Here is a 22531-nt window from a genome sequence, read left to right on the forward strand (position 1 = left end):
CAAAACATTTTCATTCCTGTAAAATAGTTGAGGGACTAACCTGCCCAGAGACACTGGTTAACACAGAAGTATTAACAAAGAGAATTCAAGTCCTGCTCACGCCCACCCTAGGGAATGTAAATCACAGTGTTAACACCCCCTTCAGCATCACCAAATTTTGGGTCCATTGAGCTCACTGATGTAGTGTATTGTCACTCAACTGCTTACCCCAAAGCCTGAAACTTAGCAAATCTCATAGCCATCCATTCCTCATGCTCATTCTTCCCTCCAGAGAGTAATGGGTGCAATTAAGAACAAAATTAGGGCTGGGGAGATGGCTTATCAGTTAAGCACTTGCCTGTGAAACCTAAGAACCCTGGTTCAAGGCTCGATTCCTCGGGACCCACATTAGCCAGATGCACAAAGGGACGCATGCATCTGGAGCTCATTTACAGTGGCTGGAGGCCACAGCACACACAATTCTCTTTCTCTCTCTCTCCCTCCCTCTTTCTCTCACTGTCTATATATCATTCTCAAATAAATAAATAAAAATAAACAATTATTTTTTAAAAAAAGAACCAAATTATTTTCTAAAACTTCTTCCCCTAAGACTCGCTAAAATTAACTCTAAGTAGTTTAGATAGTTCAGAACAGATTTTATATTCAAAATGCAAACTCCATCTTGTAATTAATATGCTTTAATAAACTTAAGAGATACATTTGAAAGCCACAGGTGATTCTGCCCACCCCAGAGAAGCATCTCTATGTAGTCCATTGTTGCGAGTGTTTGTGGTCTGCCCCGCTAGTCCAGGTCAGGTGCCAGTAAGCCACACAGCTCTAGAAGTTACAATTAAGCTTTTAAGTCATCCTGTATGGCTAAATGCCTTCTCTGACATTGTCCAGGCTTTCAAACTCCACGCCACTCATCCTTTGAGACTCAGGCCTGGTTATCTAAAGTGGAAGCCCTTCTACTAGTGAAGGTAGCATATTTTACATTTCATTTCATTTAGAGAAAAATATGCTTTTACTTAGGGGGGGATCTACTACTACTGTCTGCCATATATATATATATATATATATATATATATATATATAATTTCCACCAACCTGTCTTCCAAATACTTCTCTACTTCTATTTATGCCCATTTATCAATGCTACTCTCACTTTTGATTAGAGAAGTTTCTCTTCTTAGAATCTGGTGACAATTGAGGTGACTTAAAACTTACCTGAGCGCTGAAAAGAAGTGAAAGTGCAGTGTTGAGCACTGAGACATCTCTATTGACACCCTCCTAGGCTCAGAGACCATGGCAGAACAGGTGGCAGAAACAATGTAAGAGCCAAAAGAGAGAGAGGAGTGCTTTACCATACTGTCATCCAGACACAAAATGGTTGTGACCTCACAGTGGCTGATGCTACCTACACAAGGTCTGCATAGTTGGAGGGGGAATGAAGACATCAGAATAAAAAAGATTAGTTGCAAAGAAGGGATTCAGTGGAGGGGAGATTTGGGAAGGGGAAATGGGAGGATGGTGAGAAGGGATTAAGATCATGTTTATGATTATGGAAGTTGTCAATAAAAAGTAAAAACAAAAAGGGGGGGCTGCAGAGATGGCTTAGCAGCTAAGCGCTTACCTGTGAAGTCTAAGGACCCTGGTTCAAGGCTCGATTCCCCAGGACCCACGTTAGCCAGATGCACAAGGGAGCACATGTGTCTGGAGTTCATTTGAGTGGCTGAAGGCCCTGGCGCACTCATTCATTTTCTCTCTCTCTCTCTCTCTCTTTCTCTCTCTTTGTCTTTTTCTCTCTCTGAATCTGTCGCTCTCAAATAAATAAATAAAAATAAACATAAAATTTTTAAAAAGTAAAAAAAAATAAACAATATTCTTTTAGGTTCTTGTACAAACACAACACTACATTTGGGCCAGTGCACCCTCTTCTCGCTAGCAGACCTCCAAACACACACTGACACACACGTGTGCATCATGGATAAAAACCAAATGCTGTCACAGGGAAGAAAAATCCATCAGGAAATCTACTCAGTGCCAAAGAACATGTTTCGTTAATAGGCTTTGACTAAAGCATTTCCTTTGAAATGTTTTCTACAACGTAAAATATTTCAAATGCAGAAATATGAAGAAAGAATAACACACTAAGCTGCAAAAAAGCATTACCCAGCTTCAAGAAATTGGCCTTATTGTCCTGTTTGCTTTCAAAACAAAGGAAGCCCTAAAGGTAAAATCGAAGCCCTTGTGTGGACCTTCTCCACCTTAGTTTTCTCTCCTCCTTCCCTGAGTCACTAGTTCAGATTTTCCCTGTACAACATTGTGTTCATCCAATACATCTTGTGGGTTTTCTGAACTTTAGAAGGGCACAGTGATGCATGCCTGTAATCCCAGCACTTGGGAGGTACAGACAGGAGGATCAGAAGTTCAAGGCCAACCTTGATTACATAGCAAGTTGAAGCCAACTTGGGCTTCATAAGATTTTATCTCATATAGATAGATAATGGTTGGTTGGATGGATGGATGGATGGATGGATGGATGGATGGATGGATGGATGGATAGATAGATAGATAGATAGATAGATAGATAGATAGATAGATAGACAGATAAACAAATAGATAGATAGGTAGATCAATGGATACATACTTTATATAAGTAGTAATACCGAGGACATATATATGCTTTTAGCCTAACTTTAGGTTTTGTAGATTTAGCCATAATATGCATACAATTCTAATCAATTTCTTTTTATTACCATACAGTATTCAATCATGTACCTCTCTTTAGTTAGTCGTTCTCTCTTTATGTGACTTAGTGTTTTGCTATTAGAAACAATGATCAGGGCCAGAAAAATGGCTCAGCAGTTAAGGTGCTTGCCTATGAAGCCTAAAAACCCACGTTCAATTCCCCAGAACACATGTAAGCCAGATACATATGACTAGAGGCCCTGGCGTGCCCATTCTCACTTTCTCTCTCTCAAATAAATAAATGAATAAATAATATTTTTTAAAAAGCAATGATCAGAATATTCCTTTATGTAATAGTTATTGATTCTCTAAAAAGAACAACAGTGCTCTGATAAGGCCAGCCTAACCCCTATCCTGACCATGGGCAGGGTTTACAAGCCATACTGCCTTGCTGCTGTTTTGAGTTTAATATCCACATTTATAGGAATAAAGCAATCACAGCTAAGTTGCTGAGGGAAAGATGGACAAAGACCCTTTCATCTTGGGGTGAGATACACTCTGTCCTGTAGTAATGGTATTGTGATGTGTTTATCACAGGACCTGCCATGTTGCCTGCATCCGTTGAACAGTAGCCATTATTCTTAACACCATCCATGTGAGCCCCTGGCTTAGCTGGCATCATAAGCCCTCCCTTGGACTCTCCCCAGCATGATTCCTGCACTCATTAGCAGGCTTACCTAGCAAGCCCCTCGTTTTGGTACAATTTCAACCCAACCAACCCATGAAGGAGCATCTCATCTCATCAAGCAAAGTCTTTGCTTGGCATATAAATAAGAGTAGTTCATGACTTGGCTGAATGCTTCACTTATGTCAATGGTGTTTGTCCAAGTATGTGTGCTAAATGCCTGTCTCTAAATCCCACCCACCACGCCTAAAGACTCAAGTCCAAGTATTTTATCAAGGCCTCAAAAGCCCTTCAACCAATGTCAGCATTCGTTCTATCTCATCCATAGGCATATCCATAGCCTCCCAGTCAGTGCCTTCCTGAACCCTGCTGGGCCAACATATCCAAAGTGTATCAGAATCCTAGCACCCATGTACCTGCCTGCCTGTAATTCCAGAGCCCAGGAGGCAGAGAGTGGGGATCCCCAAGGTTAAGATGGTTAACTAGACTAACTGAACCAGCAAGTTCTGTGTTCAAGAATGAGTCTCTGTATCAGTAAATTAAATGAAAAGCAATCAAGGAAGGGACCTGACATCAACCTCTGGCCTCCACATGCACATGCATGCACACATACCCACACACATGTACACATACAACCATGAATGCACATGTCTGCATACCACATACAAACAAACAAGCCAAAGACAGCAGTACAGTTTAAATATCACTTCTTCTCCAAGGCATTTATCAGGAGTTAACTAGACATAATCCATCACTCCTCCATCTCTATTTCTATCACGTTGTATCTGTAAGTCCACACTGCAAGAACTCTTACCACATCTTATTTTAATGATACACAGAGTTGCCTCTCTCTCCCTCTAGACTATAAGCCTCAGTGGGAGACCTGCCTTGGGCATTCTTTTACCCTTTGCTTTGCTCTGCACAAAGTGGGGTAAATAAATGTTTTACAAATACATCAAATGTGATTTTTTTTTCAATGACCGACTTCTAGAAAGAATAAGAGAATTTTAGCATAGTAGCCTTAGAGTGAATTATTGATGTGCATTTCAAAGAAAGCTCTTTTAGCAGCAGAACTTTAATAAATTATTATGAATAAAGAACCTAAGCACTCTACAGTCTCCCATGCATGGACATATTTTGCTCCAGATGTAATAAAACAGAATTGCAGAAAGTCAGCCCTCCCCCCCGCCAGGATCCTGTTATTCTAATGCTGACCAAAAAAAAAAAAAAAATGTACCTAAATGTACACAACAATGACACCTGCAGCTGCCAGGCCTCACCGAAGAGTTGGTAATGTCAGACGCTGTGCACATGTCAACTGTACTCATTTGCCTAGCCTGCCCATCACCCTACAACATGAATACTACTGCAGACCAGAACTGAGGCAATGGAGGGGACTTTGATAACTTACCCCAAATCACAAGAGAGTCATGGACCAACTACTGAAGTCCAAAGCCTGTGTCTTAAAACACTTATTAGGTTCTCCCACATGGCAACAACAGCAAGCAAACCTCATATTTATAGTACCTTATCAAATCTTTACAATCTGCTGCTTATTTCAATCCTCGCAATTCTGGAAGGGTGCATCTACCTAGGTAGATTACCTTTTTTCCCATCCAATAGGTTTGGCAGCTGTAGGTCAAAGAACTCACATTACACACTCTGGGGTCAACTGATTAAGAAGTGCTGCATCAGTCAGGACAGGATAGACTACAAGGTGGTAACAAATGGCCCCCAAATATCAATGACTGCAAACAGTAAGTACTGCAAGCTGGTTCAGGGTTTGCTATAGCCCTATTCCAAGAGGTCTTCATCGTGAGAACTCAACAGGGCAGGAGGAGCAGCCATGACTTTGAACACATTGCCCTTCATAGTGGCATAAAAAAACAAGGACATGGTAACTATGAGCTGTCCCTTAAAGTTACAGCCACGTGAACATACATCACTGTCATACACACTTCATTGGCCAAAGCTAGTCACATGACTGTAATTAAGTTAAACTAGAGAAAATATTTCTCCAAACTTCTCCCACAAAGGTCACCAACTAGTACAGCCCACCACAAGGAGTAACAGTATCAGGACCTAAACCCCAAACCAGATTGACCAGAGTGGAGCATTTCTTTACTCCATGCCTACATCCCCAGTGGGTTTTCTGAATGACTGAGTTCTTGTCTAATGAGTTCTCCAGAGCCTCAGGATGCTTCATGAGAATTTCTGAAATCACTAGAAATTACTTTATGGAATGTTCCAGAAACTTCCAGAGACAGAAAATTAGTTAAGCAGAATAGATGAATACCTGTGACTCTGCAAAACCATGCCTGGATATTTATGCAAGGAAAAAGAAGTGTGTGTGTGTGTGTGTGTGTGTGTGTGTGTGTGTGTGTGTGTGTGTACTAAGAGACAGGAACAATAATGTCCACAGTAGCTTTACTTGTAAGTACTGGAGAGTAAAAGCAACATAACCACCCAAGTCAATATCCCAATTTCATCCAAAAATGAAAGTGAAACTCCAGAAGCCCAGAGACGGAGCAGCCTGGCAAAGTCTCCCTGGGCAAGGCAAGAGTGAGGAAGAAACCATGCCCTCCTGCCCATGCCCAGTGATCTCTCGTCACCCATGGCACAGCTAAGTAGCTCCCTGCTTCTCCATCTGTCCCATCATCTCTGTTTAAATGAGACAATATCTCCTTACTTTTGGGTCATCCAGTATAAGACACCAATAAAGCTGGAGAATGACTCGGTGCTTAAAGGCACTGGGTTGCAAAGGTACTTGGTTCAATTCCCCAGCACCCATGTAAAGACAGATACAAGGTAGTACATGCTTCCGGAGATCATTTGCAGCAGCAAGAGACCCTGGCATACCCACATACATAAATAAAGAAATAATAAATAAATAATTGTGGGGTTTTTTTTTTTCAGTTTTAAAAGTACAAGGCACACAGGCCTGCAATCCTACCAATACTGCTGTGGAGGCTGAGACAAGCAGATAGAAAGTTGGAGACTATCCTGGGCTAATGAATGAGATGGTCATCATAAAATAAGTAAATAATGCCGGGAGAGATGGTTTAGCAGTTCAGGTGCTTGCCTGTGAAGCCTAAGGATCCAGGTGCAATTCCCCAGTACCCATGTAAGCCAGATACACAAGGTGGCGCATGCATCTGGAGCTCATTTGCAGTGGCTGGAGACTCTAGCACACCCATATATTCTCTCTCTCTCTCTCATAAATAAATAAATTAAATATTTTTAAAGTAAGATACCAGTCCAAACCTGCCCTTGGCTAGCTCCAGCTAATGTCAAACTCGCTAGTACCAGCCATCCACTAGGTTCCTACCAGAAAAAAAAAAAAAAAGCCCTCTTGATTCATCACCTTGAATAGTTAGCTAGCAGACCTAAATGTAGGTTTGCAGGGCTGGGGAAATAGCCCAGTCAGGAAAATGTTGCAACATATGCATCATAAGGACCTGAGTTCAGATTCCAGCACCCACAGAAAAGCCTGGAAATATACACATGTAGTTCCAGCAATGGAAAAGCAGGGACAGGAGGATGCCTGGAGGATCTCTGAGGCTTGCTGGTCAGCTAGTCTCACCAAATCAGTGAGCTGCAGGTTCAGTGAAAGAACTTGTGTCAATGAATAAGGTGGAGAGCAATTGAGAAGGACACCCAGTGTCAACCTCTGGCCTACACACACACACACTCACACACACACACACTGTTGTACACGCATGCCTACACACATATGAACAAGTATGTACACTGTACACATGCAAAGCTAAGTAACTGAATGAACAAGTAAATATACCTGTAGCTTCATAAATATCTCCCTTGTCCATGCTCATGCAAGCAACTCTAATTCAACTTAGTAGGGCATACAAAAGACAGACATGAAAATACAAGAGGATTGGTTGGGAAGAAGTAGGTACTTAGTAGGAGTAGGGGATAAAGAGAGTAAAAGGAATAATTTTGATTGAAATACATCATGTACATGTATGAACCTCTTAAAAATGAATTTAAAGTTTTTTTCAAGTAATAGATAATGTTTTTTTTAATTTAAACTATAAAGGGAATGGGAATATTTTGTGAGATCTTACGATAAATTATGAGATATTTTTTCTCCACTGCTGTTACAAAAATGATAAACACATTATTTGTAATTTTTCCAGTGGTTCTTTGGTGGTCACTTTATAAGCACTTGCTTCACTTAAGAACTGGTAATATGATATTTGTTATAAAGGGACAGGTATGACAGCTGAGCCCTTTCTAGAATGGAGATATAAGGAAACTCTGAGACGATGAAAGATACTTTCATTCTGCATTGGCAAAATGTCCTTGAACTCCTGTCACAGATCCGGAAGCCTTCAAAGGGCTCAGAACTTTAATGACATGTGGTGCAGGTGCCCCCTGAGGTCTGCTGCTAGCTTTATGGGGAAGGGGATTGGCCATCTGCTCTGCTTTGAGGCTGAGATGAAACATGGTATGGATCTTCCATAGGAAGTTCCTGGCTCTGGTTTAGTTCTTGTTTTTTATTTTGATTTAAAATTCCCAACTCAGAAAATATCAAGGCAAAACACAGTCAACCTTACTTCATTGGAAATAACTAGTGAACCACACTGTCAGAAAATTGGGTCAATGGGTATGTTCTCCATTCCTGTTGGCATGGAAAAGTCTCCCTCTGTGATTGGTCACCTATTCTACCCATGACATTTACAGAGGTTCCTTCCCACCCTTGGTCATCTTGGGCTCCTACCCTTGAATCTCCAGCAATGACGTTCACACCAGGAAATGGCATTGAACAAACACCAGTGCCTAAGAAGCCAGTTCCCCAGTGAGTGAAAAGGACCACCATGTACTAGTGGGAAACAAATGAGGGCTCATGCCTGCTTCAAAAGCAGCCACAAACCTGAAAATAGCAGGTTTGAACTGCTTGGGCCAACTCGCTGCATGGGGGACAGTGTTTGCCCTGCCCAGCTGCAGATGCTGCACAGCTGGATACCAAACTAGTCACCTGTCAGGTTCTGAGGTCCCTTTGTAAAAAGAAGCTACAGGGGCCATTAGTCTGTCCATGAAAAGAAAATTGTTTTAAAAATATGTTCCTAAACTGGGCATGGTGGCACACGCCTTTAATCCCAGCACTTGGCGGACAGAGGTAGGAGGATCACCATGAGTTCAAGGTCAACCTGAGACTACATAGTTAATTCCAGGTCAGCCTGGGCTAGAGTGAGACCCTACCTCAGGAAAAAAAAAAAAAAAAAAAAAAGTTCTTGTTTATTTGAGGGAGTGAGAGAGAGATAGTTAGTTAGTTGTATGGGTGCACCATGGCCTCTTGTCACAGCAAACAAACTCAGATGCATGTGCCACTTTGTGCATCAGCTTTATATAGTACTGGGAAATGAAATCCAGGCCAATAGGTTTTGCAAGCAAGCACCTTTAAATGTTGAACCATCTCCAAAGCCTGAAAAAAAAAAAAAAAACTTGTACAATTATTTTTTAAAAAAAAATATTTATTTTATTTTTTATTTTAAAATTTATTTTAAATTTTTATGACCTTGTGAAGTAGAACTCAATGTCACTTCCTTTCCACTTTTCAATCTTCTTTTGCAAATGGAAGAATTTTGTTATTATTTAAAATCCAGTAGAGGAAGGAAAGTGATCAACAGTCTTAACTAACTATGGACCCTGAAAGCTTTATGGCTGGCCACCAGGCCCAGGGCTCTTCGGGTGGAGCAGTAGCATGTCTGCTGGGGGAAACTAGGTGCTCTCTGATTAGACTGAAGGCCCACACTGCTGCGGGAAACTCCGGCCTGGTACTTAAAACCTAACCAAAGCATATAACTTGGGAGCTTATAAGCTCTAGGGAGGAAACTACTACTGCTTTTTGGCTAAATGGATATAATATGCCCACCAAACTGCCCTCTAAGTCACTTGTTTATGCCCATATATTAATGCTACTCTTACTTTGGGTTAGAGAAGCCTCTCTTTTCAGATGTCAGTGACCACAGGGGTGACTCAAAACTCACCAAAATGTCGAGAAGTGACAGTGGAATTTCAGCACTAAGTGAAGCATCTTTACCACCTCTTCCAAGGCTCAGAGACCATTGCCAAAGGAAGGGGAGGAGTGTTTTACAGTACTGTCTTCCAGATACAGAGGGGCTATGGTATTCATGACCTCACAGTGGCTGACACTACCTACTCAAGACCTGCATAATAAGAGGGGAAAATGATGATATCAAAATAGAAGAGAGACTAGTTGAAAGAAGAAGAGATTCACTGGGGGGTGGCAACCGAGGGTGAGGGAAAAGGTGGGTAATGGGAGGGCATTAGGATCATGGTATAATGTTTACATTTATGGAATTTATCAGTTATCAATTTAAACTTTAAAAATAATAAAAATACAAAATCTGTATTAGAGGTTCCTCTGTGAGTACTGTCCTGCCCACAAACACACCAAGAATATCACCTTTACCATACACTTCATTAACTTCCTTTATGAAACACATACTGACATATTGTACTTTATAGGTGAGGGGCTGGAAATCCAAAGAGACCAAAGAACAATTCCAAGACTGATTCAGACTTCACCAGGTTCAAGTAGTCAAGCTCACAAAGACTTAGAGAGAGAGAGAGAAACCCTAAACTAGAACAGAATCCAAGAAAGGCTAGAATTCTATGCCAAGTAAAGACAACTGAAGTAAAACTGGCTTCAGTCCTTCAATGTCTCTGGAGGGCTATTACACAAAGGTCCACTGTGAACATCCACTCTAGGGAAATGCTGCCAAGAAGAGAGGAGAAGAGTAGGGAAGAGATGAAACTCCATAAGAGCACTGCCAGACATGGAAGGAAATGCATTTTCTAAATAAGCGATGACTAATAAAACAACACTAGTGTTGTAGTTAGAGGCACAGTAGGGGCCAGGCCAGCATGAGAGAAGGATTGATAAAACACTGGCTTGTGGGTGGAAGATTTGAAGAGATACATGTAGTTTCAGTCTCCACACAAGAAAACACAAAAATTTAACACTAAAACCTATAAAATAAAATAAAATCTAACATATCTGTTAGAAATTAGAGAGAAAAAGATATGTAACTTTTAAAATGAAAGAGAGTGACGTCTTCATATAATAATTAAAATAATGCAAATAATTCAAGTGATTAAAAACATTATCAAATTTCATTTTGGAAAAAAAATATATCCAGGACCTGATGCTCTTAAGAGATTTCTTTAAAATGAAAACATCCATAAAGTTTAAACAGAAGAAATATTTTACAGCAGACATTTGTTAAAAATGGCAAAACAGGGCCTGGGACAATGGCTCAGTGGGGAGGAGTGCTTGCTGCAAATGCATGGGGCTCTGGTTTGGAACATTGGCACCACCCAAAAAAGGCCAGGTACCATGCCTATCACCCCAGTGCTGAGGGTGAGACAGACACAGGAGAACTGCTGTGGGAGGGTGTCACTGGTCAGCCAGTCTAGCCAAAAAGCAGTGAGTGCAAGGTTCAGGTCTGTGAGAAATCCTGTCTCACAGGTAGATTAATTAATTAAGCAATAGAGGATACCTGATAAGAGGACACACATGTACACAGGGCACATGGACCTGCACATACATGTGCACATGTACTCATATACCACATGTGTGTATGCACACACACACACACACCACATGCACTCCAAAAGTGACAAGATGTTATTTGAGCATTAGGATACCTTGATATAGAGCCAAGCCCATCTCTGAATGTAGCAAAGACAAATTAGACTCCCTAGCTAAGGAGCAGAGTAGGGGTGGGAAGGTCAATGAGTGGAAAATTACTAGGAGGAACTAAGCTGGACACCAAGGGAAGGGCAAAGGGTACTAAAACTGGTTTAACATTATTTATGCTCGAAGTCATCAAGGACCTATATATCATGAGGGGATGAGTAGCTCAGTGATATATCAAGGGTGGCAAGATGCTCTCTAAAGTGACTCAGCAGGATTCTCTGCTACAATTGTTTCAGAAGGCCAAGGTCATGAAAAGAAAGTTAAGAGGAACCTGAGCAAAAAGCAAAGTCTGGTCAAGGAGGGAGACTATATTTTTCAAAACAAAGAAGTAAAAGAATGAATTCTAAAAGGTGAGAGATTTATGAAATCTGGAGAAAAAACAGAATAGAAGAAAAATTTTTAAATCCAAGGTAATCATCTTACTATCATCTTCAACTTGTCATAAAAATCAACATAAGGACAAAGAAGTGTGGTATGTACTGGTAAAAAAAAAACACTAGAATAAGAAACTGTAATAATCATGAACATAATATGTCAAAATAAATGAAGTATCACTGATATATCTACAGGAAAAAAAAGCAAACCTTAGTAGCTGGAGATTTTAATACTTCTTTCCCAGAAAAAGACAAAGAGGCAAAATTCATGTTATGGTTGAACTGAAATGTGTGTGTGTGTGTGTGTGTGTGTGTGTGTGTGTGTGTAGATGTGTTCATTTGTACGGAACATTTGCAAAAGCTTATAATATATCAAGCCACAACAGAAGCATCATAGAGATTATGTTTCTGATCATAAAACAAAATCCTAGAAATCAGCATCATATGTCTGAAAACAGATGTGTTTGTCCTTTGAGAGAAATGAAAAATAATAATGGAAATGTGAAGATATTAAATTAAAACAGTCCAGATAAATGATCTAGTGACTACAAATAAACATTTACCAAAGACATGAAACAAACATTATAATTAATGAGGAAACATTATATGCATCTATTTTCAGATGATAAAATGTTGCACTTTTACTACAACTATACTATATAGTACTGGAAGAATTCAACAAAGCAATTAAGCAAGAAAAATATAATAAGGGGGAAGAAAACACACAACATAAAAGCATAATGATCAGTATTGATGAATGATAAGATCACGTGTGTAGACCATCCACACAGCTGCAAGAATCCAAGGTAATATTATTCCTCTTTATCATCAGTACCTAACAACAAAGTATATTATGAAATCAGATAAAACACACTATAACAACAAAATCTATAAAACAACAATCATCCTAGAAATAAGTATGTAAGATCTCTCCATAGGGTACCTAAAGTCCTGTAAAGGAACTCTTTTAACAGGTCTACACATATAGAAAAATTCACTATATTAGTGTATAGGAAAACAAAGAACCAATTTTCTTAGAACTAGGTTATGTTCGTAAGTTAATCCAGACAACTGACTTTGAAGCATTATAGTCAGAAGCATTGAAACACATATAAACACACACACACACACACACACACACAGAGAGAGAGAGAGAGAGAGGGAGAAACATCTTCGTGCCACTATGGAGACTGGTTCCAAGAGACCTCGTATGTATGTGTATCTAACCTACATACATCTCTCTATAAACTCTGCATCATATCTGGATTGCTTATCTTCCCCAATACAATGTAGATGCTTGGTAAAGTGTTGTCATACTATATTATTTAGGAAATAACAGCAAAAAGTCTTGGTCTTTTGACTTCCAAATTTCCTAAACTTGAAAGAGTAAAGAGACACTGTGCTGATAGACCACTCTCATGTTCTCTCTTGGGCCTCTGTGGAAGGCAGACTGTATAGCAGAGTTCTAGTTATACCACTGGATCTCCCTATAATCATTTCTTTTAAAAGAATGCCAGTCTAATGTTTAAACAAAAGCTGATATATAGTCTTCATATATATGTATATATATATTTGCTTTCAGACCCAACTTTTGTAACAGTACATAGTTAGCTATCTTATGAGTAGAATATAGCTCCATATATTTGTTATTTTGCTGATAGTGACATTGTATTTCTAATTAAATCCAAATATCATAAATAAATACTGTCCTATTTCAATTTCAATGTCAACTGTGTGGTTTAGTTCTTCAAAGACACTAATCAAAAAACATCATGATTAAGGAGGCTTTACTGTGTCGAATTATTATGAGATGTTAGATTCCATCTTCAACTAGGGTGCCTTCCAGAAAGCAAAGAGGATGACTGATTCCACGGGCAGTGGTAGCTTTCAGCACAGTGGACAGTGACCTTTATTCGCTGCTTTCAGAAGCTGGTTGAAATGCTCTCCTGCTCTGCTGCCAAGTAGAAAAGTATTGACTAATGTGAGACTCTGAAATTCGTCTCTTACTGAGAACAGTTAAGAGCATTACAGAATTCATTTTACCCATGCAATAAATCTATTGAGTAATGAGAAAAGGAATCCACTTACAAATAGGGAGAAATATTTCCTTAAGCAGTCACACCAGATAAATTATTCGCCTCCAACAATATGCCACAGAACAGAATGCCAAGAGAGCTTTTTTTAATGCAGCACTCATGCTTCCATGAATGTTTATAAAATGCTAATGCTTGTCAGTTTTTCTTAAAAGTGTGACTTGTGTGTGACTCAACACTTTGCATGCATCAATTATAAGAAAACAGCAAGTTCAAATAGTCATCTCTTTATAGTGCAAAAAAAAAATGTGCTTTTGAAAGATAAACCCTGAAAACAAGTCTCTTTTGTATATTTGGTTGACATAGCATGCTTTCAACACCTACAAAAGATGTGAACATCCTCTTCTTTATTTTATCTTATCTCTTTATTTTATCTTATTCTTTTTATTTTTTAAAGTTCACTAAGCATCTAAAATTGTCTCATATTTCTACAATGTGTTAAATAACCCTGCTTGTAGGTAGATTCATCTCTTCCTGAAACCTAGAAAGCTGGGTCTCAGAAAGGCCAAATGACTCACTGGAGGACACCCAGCAGCAAACTCTAGAGCTAAATGTTGAAATCCACCTTGTCCAACTCCATATACAATGAATGCTTTTCCCATCTATCATGAGCTACCTCACCATAATATGTTTTACTGATGATTTTCTCTGGGTAGCTTATCTCATACAAAAACATAAAGGAATTAAATTAGTTCATTGGTTTCATTTATATAAAATGAAACATGCTTAGGACAATGAGTTGCAACCTAGTTCTCCAGCAGCCTTGAAGGAGCTACCAGCTTTGGATGTAAAATAAACCAGTTTCAGGACTTTTTTTTTTCATTACTCATTTTATAGTTAACATTCAGATGGACCAAGATATATTTTGTTGAAAAAAATAAGCAATAATTCCATGCCAAAACTTACACTCCTGTTCAGAGAAGAAAACCACCACAGTGCAGAAGTCTGTAGTCTGTCTGTGGTGGTGATGATGAGGGGAGAAGGTGCAGGTTCCAGGTCAACAGCCAAGCGCACATCTTAAGTGGTCTTCTAATCACACCCTACTGAGGTACACAAGAAAGGTAAGACCAGTTGGCCTGATACACCAGTGTAGACAGGTTGAACTTACAGTATGGAGTCAGGCCACAGCAACATGACCCTGAACAAGTTACATAACCCTTCCTGATCATCCAGACCCCTTAGCTAGAAAAGAAAATGATGACATCTACCTCGCAAAGAGTGAGAATTTAAGAGCTCCTGGTACAGTGGTTGAGAAAGCACTAGCCATTATCATCATCTGAGCCACCACATCACTTTTCTGATTCAGCAATGTGGCTTTTGAAAACTATCACATCTATTGTTTTTTGGTTTTTTTTTCCAGAAAATTCCAATGATCACTGGCCTATTGTGGTGGTTTGAATGTGAATGTATGTCCCCAAGAGCTTCAGGTATTTTTTGATTAAGGTTAAGCTGTTTGCTTAGTTCTCCAGAAGCCTGATGGAGGAGGCACATCACTGGAGACGGGTCTGATTCCAGTCAGAAAGTGTGTGGGAAACAAGTTTGAGCTCTAGCAGAGTCCTTGTTTGCTATCTGCTGGTGTTGGTGTTTTGCTTGCTGTAGTTTTACTCTTTGCTAGGATATGTGGAAGTAAGCAGCTTCTTCCACCATTGAGGGGACTTCCCCTGGATCTGAAAGTCTGAAAAATGTCCCTTTTTCCCATCAACTGTGTCTAGTTGGATGTTGGTCCCAGGGTCTTGGAGCTGAGTGTAACACCTATGAGAAGCATGAGGACCAGAAACATCTCCATCCCATTTCTCCCCTTAAGCTTTATGGAGAAGCAGCACATTTTCTAAATCAGCTATGAGCTCCAGACCAACAAGACCAGGACTCTTCTTAGCAGTTTGCTGGAGACTGCATCCTGCCTCTCAAGGAAGCAAGAAAATCACTCATATCATGTTATCATGTTTAAGAATTACACGCAAAAACCCAGATATGCGAACAGGAGAAACAGACGTGCACTACCCACAGTTATCAATGAATTACAAACCAATATAAACTTGATCTTGATTTTAAAGAATAATATTTCTTTCTACAATATCTCAGGATTGATATCCAACTGAATGGACAGATCGTCTGTCTCAGAAGAAAGCTCTAATGACAAGATGGAGTAATTTCCAGTATTGTGTCTCTTTTAAAATGAAAGAAAGTTTTATAAATATTCATCTTACTTGAAGTAAACCATTATAAATTTTATTGCATGAATAATAATAGATTGAGTATATCTGGATATTCTCTGTGCACATTAATGCACAGTGGTCTAGAAAGTCTTAAGACAACCATGGTGACATTCTGACTTGGAGTTTTCAAAGCCACGTTTGAAGTGGTAAAGAGGAATCAATCTGACTGCTTGAAGTCTGAATGAAGTGGTGAAGGTCCGATGGATGAGCTGAATGCCAGTGATAAAATGAGGCATATGGCTTTGATGTCACAGAGAAGTCATGAGGAGGCATTGTTCAAAATCAAAAGGGGTAGGGACTGACAAGCAAGGGATAAAAATAAGCTAAAAATGAAAGAAATTGGAGACAGAAAGTACCAAGGTGATGAATCAGAAGGTAATACAGGTTGCCTTGGGAGCTCTCAAAGGAAGAAAGCACATTTTAGAGAGCATTACCCAAAGCCAAATCAGTCCTCAGTAAATAACTGTCACCTATTAACCCTCAGCTCTCACACATATTATCCAATAGGCAATACCCAGGTAAAGCAATAAAGGTAATATTTGTTGGGGTGTTTCTCTGTGCCAGGCATCATGCCAAGCACCTTGTGAGTGTTCTCTCCATCCTTTAAAATGGGAGCCATTAGCATCTCCATTTCCTATAATATAAATTTGCATATCTCCCCTCATACTTGTTAACTTTATATGGGAAAACTCAAGTGCTAAGAAATAAAATGACTTGCCAAAGAATATGTACCAAAATCAAAGGTAGCCCCCATGTGTGACTCGGAGCCCACAAACCTCAGAAAATACAATGGAAAGAATTGCTTAAAAGAAAAATGTCATATAGCTGGGTCTGAAGAAAATATTCCATGTAAATTCTCACCTAACTAAACTTCATGAACAATTGACATCAAAGGAGGGTCAGTCTGAGAATGTGTACTCAACATCAGGTCTTTCTTAAGCTACATAACGCTTTCTTTCTTTTAAAAAATATATTTGTTGTCATTGTTGGTTGGAGAATCTTTTGTTTGCTTATGTTGTTGGTTTTGGCTTTGGTTTTGGGGGGACAGGGTTTTGCTATGTAGCCCTAGATGGCCTGATGTCATGTAGCCCACCCTGACCTCAAACTCATAGTAATCCTCCTGCTTCAGCCTTCTGAATGCTGGAATCATAGGTGCAAGCTACCATGTCTGATCCTCTTTCCTTTACATACACACATAAAAGTATTATTTCTTAGTATAATCATTTTGAAATTTTGTTATTAATTGATTCATAATTGTACCTATCTGGGGAGTGTGACATTTCAGTGCAGCATACAATGTACAGTGACCAGTTCAATCATTATAGCTTTTTACAAGACGTTCTTTTTCAGCTTCTCATTAAACAATGATGTACCCAATTAACAAATCAGATAAACAAAGGCAAAGTGGAATAATCAGTTTGGAAGCTATGGTAAGGCTGTCACATCTCCAAATAGAGGGTTATGTGTCATTCTTCCCACATAAGGATCACAGCTGGCTCTCGGGGGCTTTTTACCTGTCCTGAACTTCCAGGTCCCTGCTCTGGTAAGCCGTTCATACCTTGGCCATGCTGCGCTGAGATGTGGGGAACCCCACTCCCGCATGAATTTTCCATCTCCTCCTGCCTTCCACATGGTAGGAGCTCTCTGTACTTTCTTTTCTCATGTTAAAAAGTCTCTCTAAGTCTTACTTCTGGTCTATGGATTTTAATTTTTTAAATTCATAAGACAAGAATCTGGGGTACCCTAAATTTATTGACAAGGATCCTCAAAACTCCCGTTACAATCTATACATGGGTTGCTATTGAGATATGATGTTCTTATGGTCTTCACATTTGAAGATTGATGGCACCACAGCAAAACTTCACTGTATACCATCAACTTGTATCTTCTGCAAACATTACTATGACGAAAGCCCAAGAGTAATGGGGAACACTCGAGGAAAGACAAAAGAAGCCTAAGCTGGATGTACTCTTCAAAACTTACATGGAAATGCATGGAAATGGACATAACAGAACATATAGAGGTGGAAAAAAAAGCACAATCAGTAGGTTGAAAAACAAGGTCAAAAACTATTAGAAGAACATACAAAACAAGCCAATCTACTTTTAAAGACACAAGCTGCATCTTATAAAAAGAGATCAGATGAAAGAGAATCGTATTGCTTCAAAGAGAATTACTATGGAACTCACAATTAAAGATATGGAAGCTGTGCTATCTAAAATAAAATCTGAAGATGATTCTACAGAAGAAAAGTTGGAACTATATAATCAAAGGTATCAAACAGAAGTGGGAAATAGAGAGTCGTGTGAATTCAGAACATAGACTCTTAGAAAACAAGCATTCCAAACTTCAGGCTTACCACATAGTATGAGTTGACTAGATCTTCACACATCAATATGGATACAAAGTCTGTCCTGTGGACCCTTGTCCTGGAAATCCTCGTAACAGTTTTTAGACTCAACAGAAGCAGAAACTTGGGGCAGGGGAACTATTTCAATTTCATGGTCTAGAATGAGAGCTTGCAGGACTTCCTGGCCAAGGTGAGGCATAGTTTCACATTTCTGTTGTGTTTTGGGTTTGTGATAAGACTATATTTTCAGTCCTAAGTGACTTTTTCATGTCAAATAATGGTCAAAGTAATCTGTGTTATTAAATAAAACAAAACTTTAGCATATCTTTTAAAAAGTCATGGCTGAACCTGCATTGAAGTATTTCACAAGTAATATAATAACTTTATACCATCTGATCTCTTTTATCCAGAAAGATCTTAGTTAAAATTGGTACTATATATCTCTATGAAGTGTGTGTATAGATATAAATGAGGTAAAGAGAAATATTTACATTATAGGTATGCAAGAACTTAAGTGCAAAAGATAAGATGAGAAAATGAACATTTGGAATTTTGCACTCACTGTTTTTATTTTAAAATTCACATCCCTAGACATAAGATCATCTAGAATCACATTAACATTGGCCTTCTGAGATTAAAAAAAATGCACTCGAATGAAAAACATATTGGCACTTCACAATATAAATTCAAGCAAGCAAGTAAAGAAGAAGACTGTTTTCTCCATGATTGATTTAAATTAAGGGTCCATGTTCCAGCAGGGAACATCCTGAGAAGCTTCTCGAAGCCTGACAGATGACCATCCATCTGTCATCACGGTGACTGAGCCCCAGCTTTTCTTCTGACCCAGCACCAAATCTGAGCCTCACGTGTGGCCGGCACCCAGCAAGTGTTCAGCCAGTGTAGGTTAGGCGTGTGCAACTGTACATCAGTAACTGGATCAAAAGACATGTCTAAGCATGAAAGTTATCTCCAGTCCTGAGATGAGATTGTGGAGTTGAGTGTGCTTCTGGTGATGAAGACTATCTGATGATATTGCTCAGGCCAAGTTCATGAACCTGATTACCCTGGAGGCCACTCAGTTCTCATGATTCTGAGCCACACTCTGCCAGTGGCCCTGCCAGACATCCCTCAAAGACATGCCACTGCCCATGACAGCATCTCAGATGAGTCAGCATCCAACCATTTCCAGAGCAAACAATTCCAAAAGTCGGCTGGGCAGAGACCAGGAGCGCCCAGATGTCACCTTCACCAAGAACTTCAATTAAATGTCCTTTCCCTGCTAATATCATTTGTGAGGGGAAACAAATCCACATTCTGATGAATATTAGTTGACCCTAAATCAAGCTCAAATGTGCACAGATGAACACAGGACTGGCATGTTGTCATCCTCTTTACCACCATTCTAAGGCTGGAAAGATTAGCTGCATACCTCACCTTCATGGGTTGAATATTGCAAGGAAGAGAAGGACAGGGCAAATGTATAATCACGCACATGTATGAAGAAGGCATGACTTGGAGTAAATAGCATAGGAACTTTACCTGGACTGAGATGTAGAGAAGCTTTCCCAATGAGGTCATCTTTAAGTTGAGGGCTAAGTGATAACTAACTAGCCAAACATAATTATAATCACCATGATGCAGATTACATATAAACTAGAATTGCTAGCTAGTTATGGGGAATGTTGGCCTTCACTTGAATTCCATAGATGTTGGCATTTGAATTTCTATTTTTTTCTTAGGTCCAAGATTCTTTTTTTTTGTTGTTTTTTGTTTTGTTTTTTAATTTAATTTTTATTAACATTTTCCATGATTATAAAAGAAATCCCATGGTGGGCTGGAGAGATGGCTTAGCAGTTAAGCGCTTGCCTGTGAAGCCTAAGGACCCCAGTTTGAGGCTCGGTTCCCCAGGTCCCACGTTAGCCAGATGCACAAGGGAGCGCACGCGTCTGGAGTTCGTTTGCAGAGGCTGGAAGCCCTGGTGCGCCCATTCTCTCTCTCTTCCTCTATCTGCCTTTCTCTCTATGTCTGTCGCTCTCAAATAAATAAATAAATAAATAAATAAATAAATAAATAAATAAATAAAATCCCATGGTAATACCCTCCCTCCCCTCCACACACACACTTTCCCCTTTGACCTTCCATTCTGAATTTCCTTTTTTACTAGTGAAATATTCAGTGGCAAATCAGTGAGTCTTTTCCCTTAATAACTCAGGCATTGGATGGAGCATAGTTTAGATAGGAACTGTATAGACAACGGCTTTAGTCTTTCCATTGAACTTACATCCAGTTTCAATATTCAGTTTAAGATATACGACTTTTGATAAGTTCAAACTTTAATGTCTATTTCCCCAAAACAATCCACACTACATGAAAGACTGCATCCTAAGTTATTTCCTTGCTCATAAGATGTCATCTAGACTCCCCGTTAGAGTGAGCTCCACTGATGAATGGTTTTATTGAAGCTCACAATCATTTTGCTAAATAATTGCCCAGGCATTCATCAAGATGACAAAAGAAATGAAAACTACAGTCTCCAAAGCTGTGTGAATGTCAATGAGCAAATACATCAGAGAAATAAACAAGCCAGATCCACATTCACTTGCGTTGAACAGTAAAACAGAGCTGGAGGGAACTGAGTATTTGCCAAAGACAGAATGGAACATAAATTGTATTTTCTTCCTGGCTTTTGAAAATGTTGACATTTTCATCTGATCATCATTTCTATATGTCTTATTTTTACAACTTGCTTTATACCTTAAATAACTGTCTTGAGCAAAAACAAAAAAAGCTTCAATATCTTCAGGAATTATTTAATTGCAACTATTGCCAAGAAAATTACGTGTGTGTGTGTGTGTGTGTGTGTGTGTGTGTGTGTATGTATATGTATGTATACATACATATGCTTTCATGTTTTATGAACTGTCTAGAACACAAGACATAGGACCGATGAAGGATATGTCTCATTCATCTCATTGCCCAGTAAGTAGCACCAGTATCTTTACAGGACATCATTAAAGAAACTATGAAAGCCCCTGCAGGAATATAACAGTCACTTTTTCAGAGTGAACAAATTCCCAGCCAGAAGCAACTTCATAAGGAGAAGAGTTTGCTTTTGACTTACAGTTCAAGAGGCAGTTATGTGGTGGGTAAAATATGGTGGCAGGAGTGGGAAGCCAGCTCATCAAATTGGAAGGCAGGAAGTGGGGCTAGCTATCAAACCTTAAGGTCCACATTCAGTGACCCATTTCCTCCAGCAACACCCCACCTGCTAAGGTGAGGTTCCACAACCTTCCCAAACAGTGCCACCAGCTGGGAACCAAGTGTACGAACACATGAGCCTATGGGTATTTCACATTCAAACCACAGCAAGAATGAAGGCAATCTGCTAAAGTGTCCATCTTCAGTTGGAAAAAAGACAGTAGAAGTTCATAGCTTCACACAGATGAGATTCAGAATTCTGACTTCTGCTGACTAGCCACACAACACTGTAAAATGGCTTACATTTTCTAAACTATATGTTCCTCTACCAAATGGACATAAAGACCATTTACGTTACAAGGATATGGTGAGAAGAACAGAGTAGGGATGCACTTACTAGGAAATAAGGAAATGTCCATCCTCTTCCTTGCCCTTCAAACACCCAAATGATCAGCTTGAGATATGTTGTTGATGGTTTGAAATTTTGATTTTTCTTTTACTACTGGAGAAAAGGGAAGGTGAGAAAGCAGACCACCTCATATTCAACATAACAAATATTTTGTTGGAAAGTGATTGTTTTCCACACTTACTTGATTTTTGCCAGAACAATGTGCATTTATCTAATAGCTACAGGGCTTATGGAGAGCTCTCCCTCCATTCCCTTGCTGTCTAAAAACGACATGGCCATTGTGCTAGTCACTTTCTTTATCGCTGTGACAGAATGCCTGATAGAAATATGTTAAGGATTTATGTTGGCTCATGGTTAAAGAAAGTTCAGTCCATGGTCATTTGGTTCCATGTACTTGGGAAAAGCATCATGGTGCCAGGAAGCTGTGGCAGAGTCATTTCTTTTATTTTATTTATTGACTATTTTTATAGCTGTATACAATGTGTTTTGATCATAGTTACCTCCAATTACCTTCTCTTATCTCCCCATTACCATTCCATTGGACCTTTTCGTTATCCCAACTACTCCCTCTTTTACTTTGATGTCTGTGTGTGTGTGTGTGTGTGTGCATGTGCGTGTGTGTGTGCACATGTGTGCACACATAAGCATGTGCATGCAAGTGTGCACACATACACCCTACTGAGTTTAATTAGGGTAGCTCACATGTGCATGGACAGAGGGGTTATTTATCAAAGCACTGCAACTTATCAGTTGGGTACACCACTGAAGAAACTGTCTCTCCCTTGCCCA

General features: G+C 39.4%; 1 protein-coding gene across 4 annotated transcripts in view; it reads right to left on the reverse strand.

Moving 5' to 3' along the window:
• Sv2b (synaptic vesicle glycoprotein 2B) overlaps window positions 1-22531 on the reverse strand; it is a 186579-nt gene that overhangs the window by 94944 nt on the left and 69104 nt on the right. Inside the window, exon 2 of one of the 4 annotated variants that reach the window (XM_045144851.1) lies at window positions 14476-14612. The exons of the other annotated variants lie outside the window; for them this stretch is intronic. The gene's annotated coding sequence lies outside the window, so the exon portion shown is untranslated. The remainder of the gene's footprint in view (window positions 1-14475; window positions 14613-22531) is intronic. 4 annotated transcript variants of the gene reach the window in all.

This window comes from Jaculus jaculus, chromosome 3 (genome assembly GCF_020740685.1).
Source record: "Jaculus jaculus isolate mJacJac1 chromosome 3, mJacJac1.mat.Y.cur, whole genome shotgun sequence".
NCBI lineage: Eukaryota > Metazoa > Chordata > Mammalia > Rodentia > Dipodidae > Jaculus > Jaculus jaculus.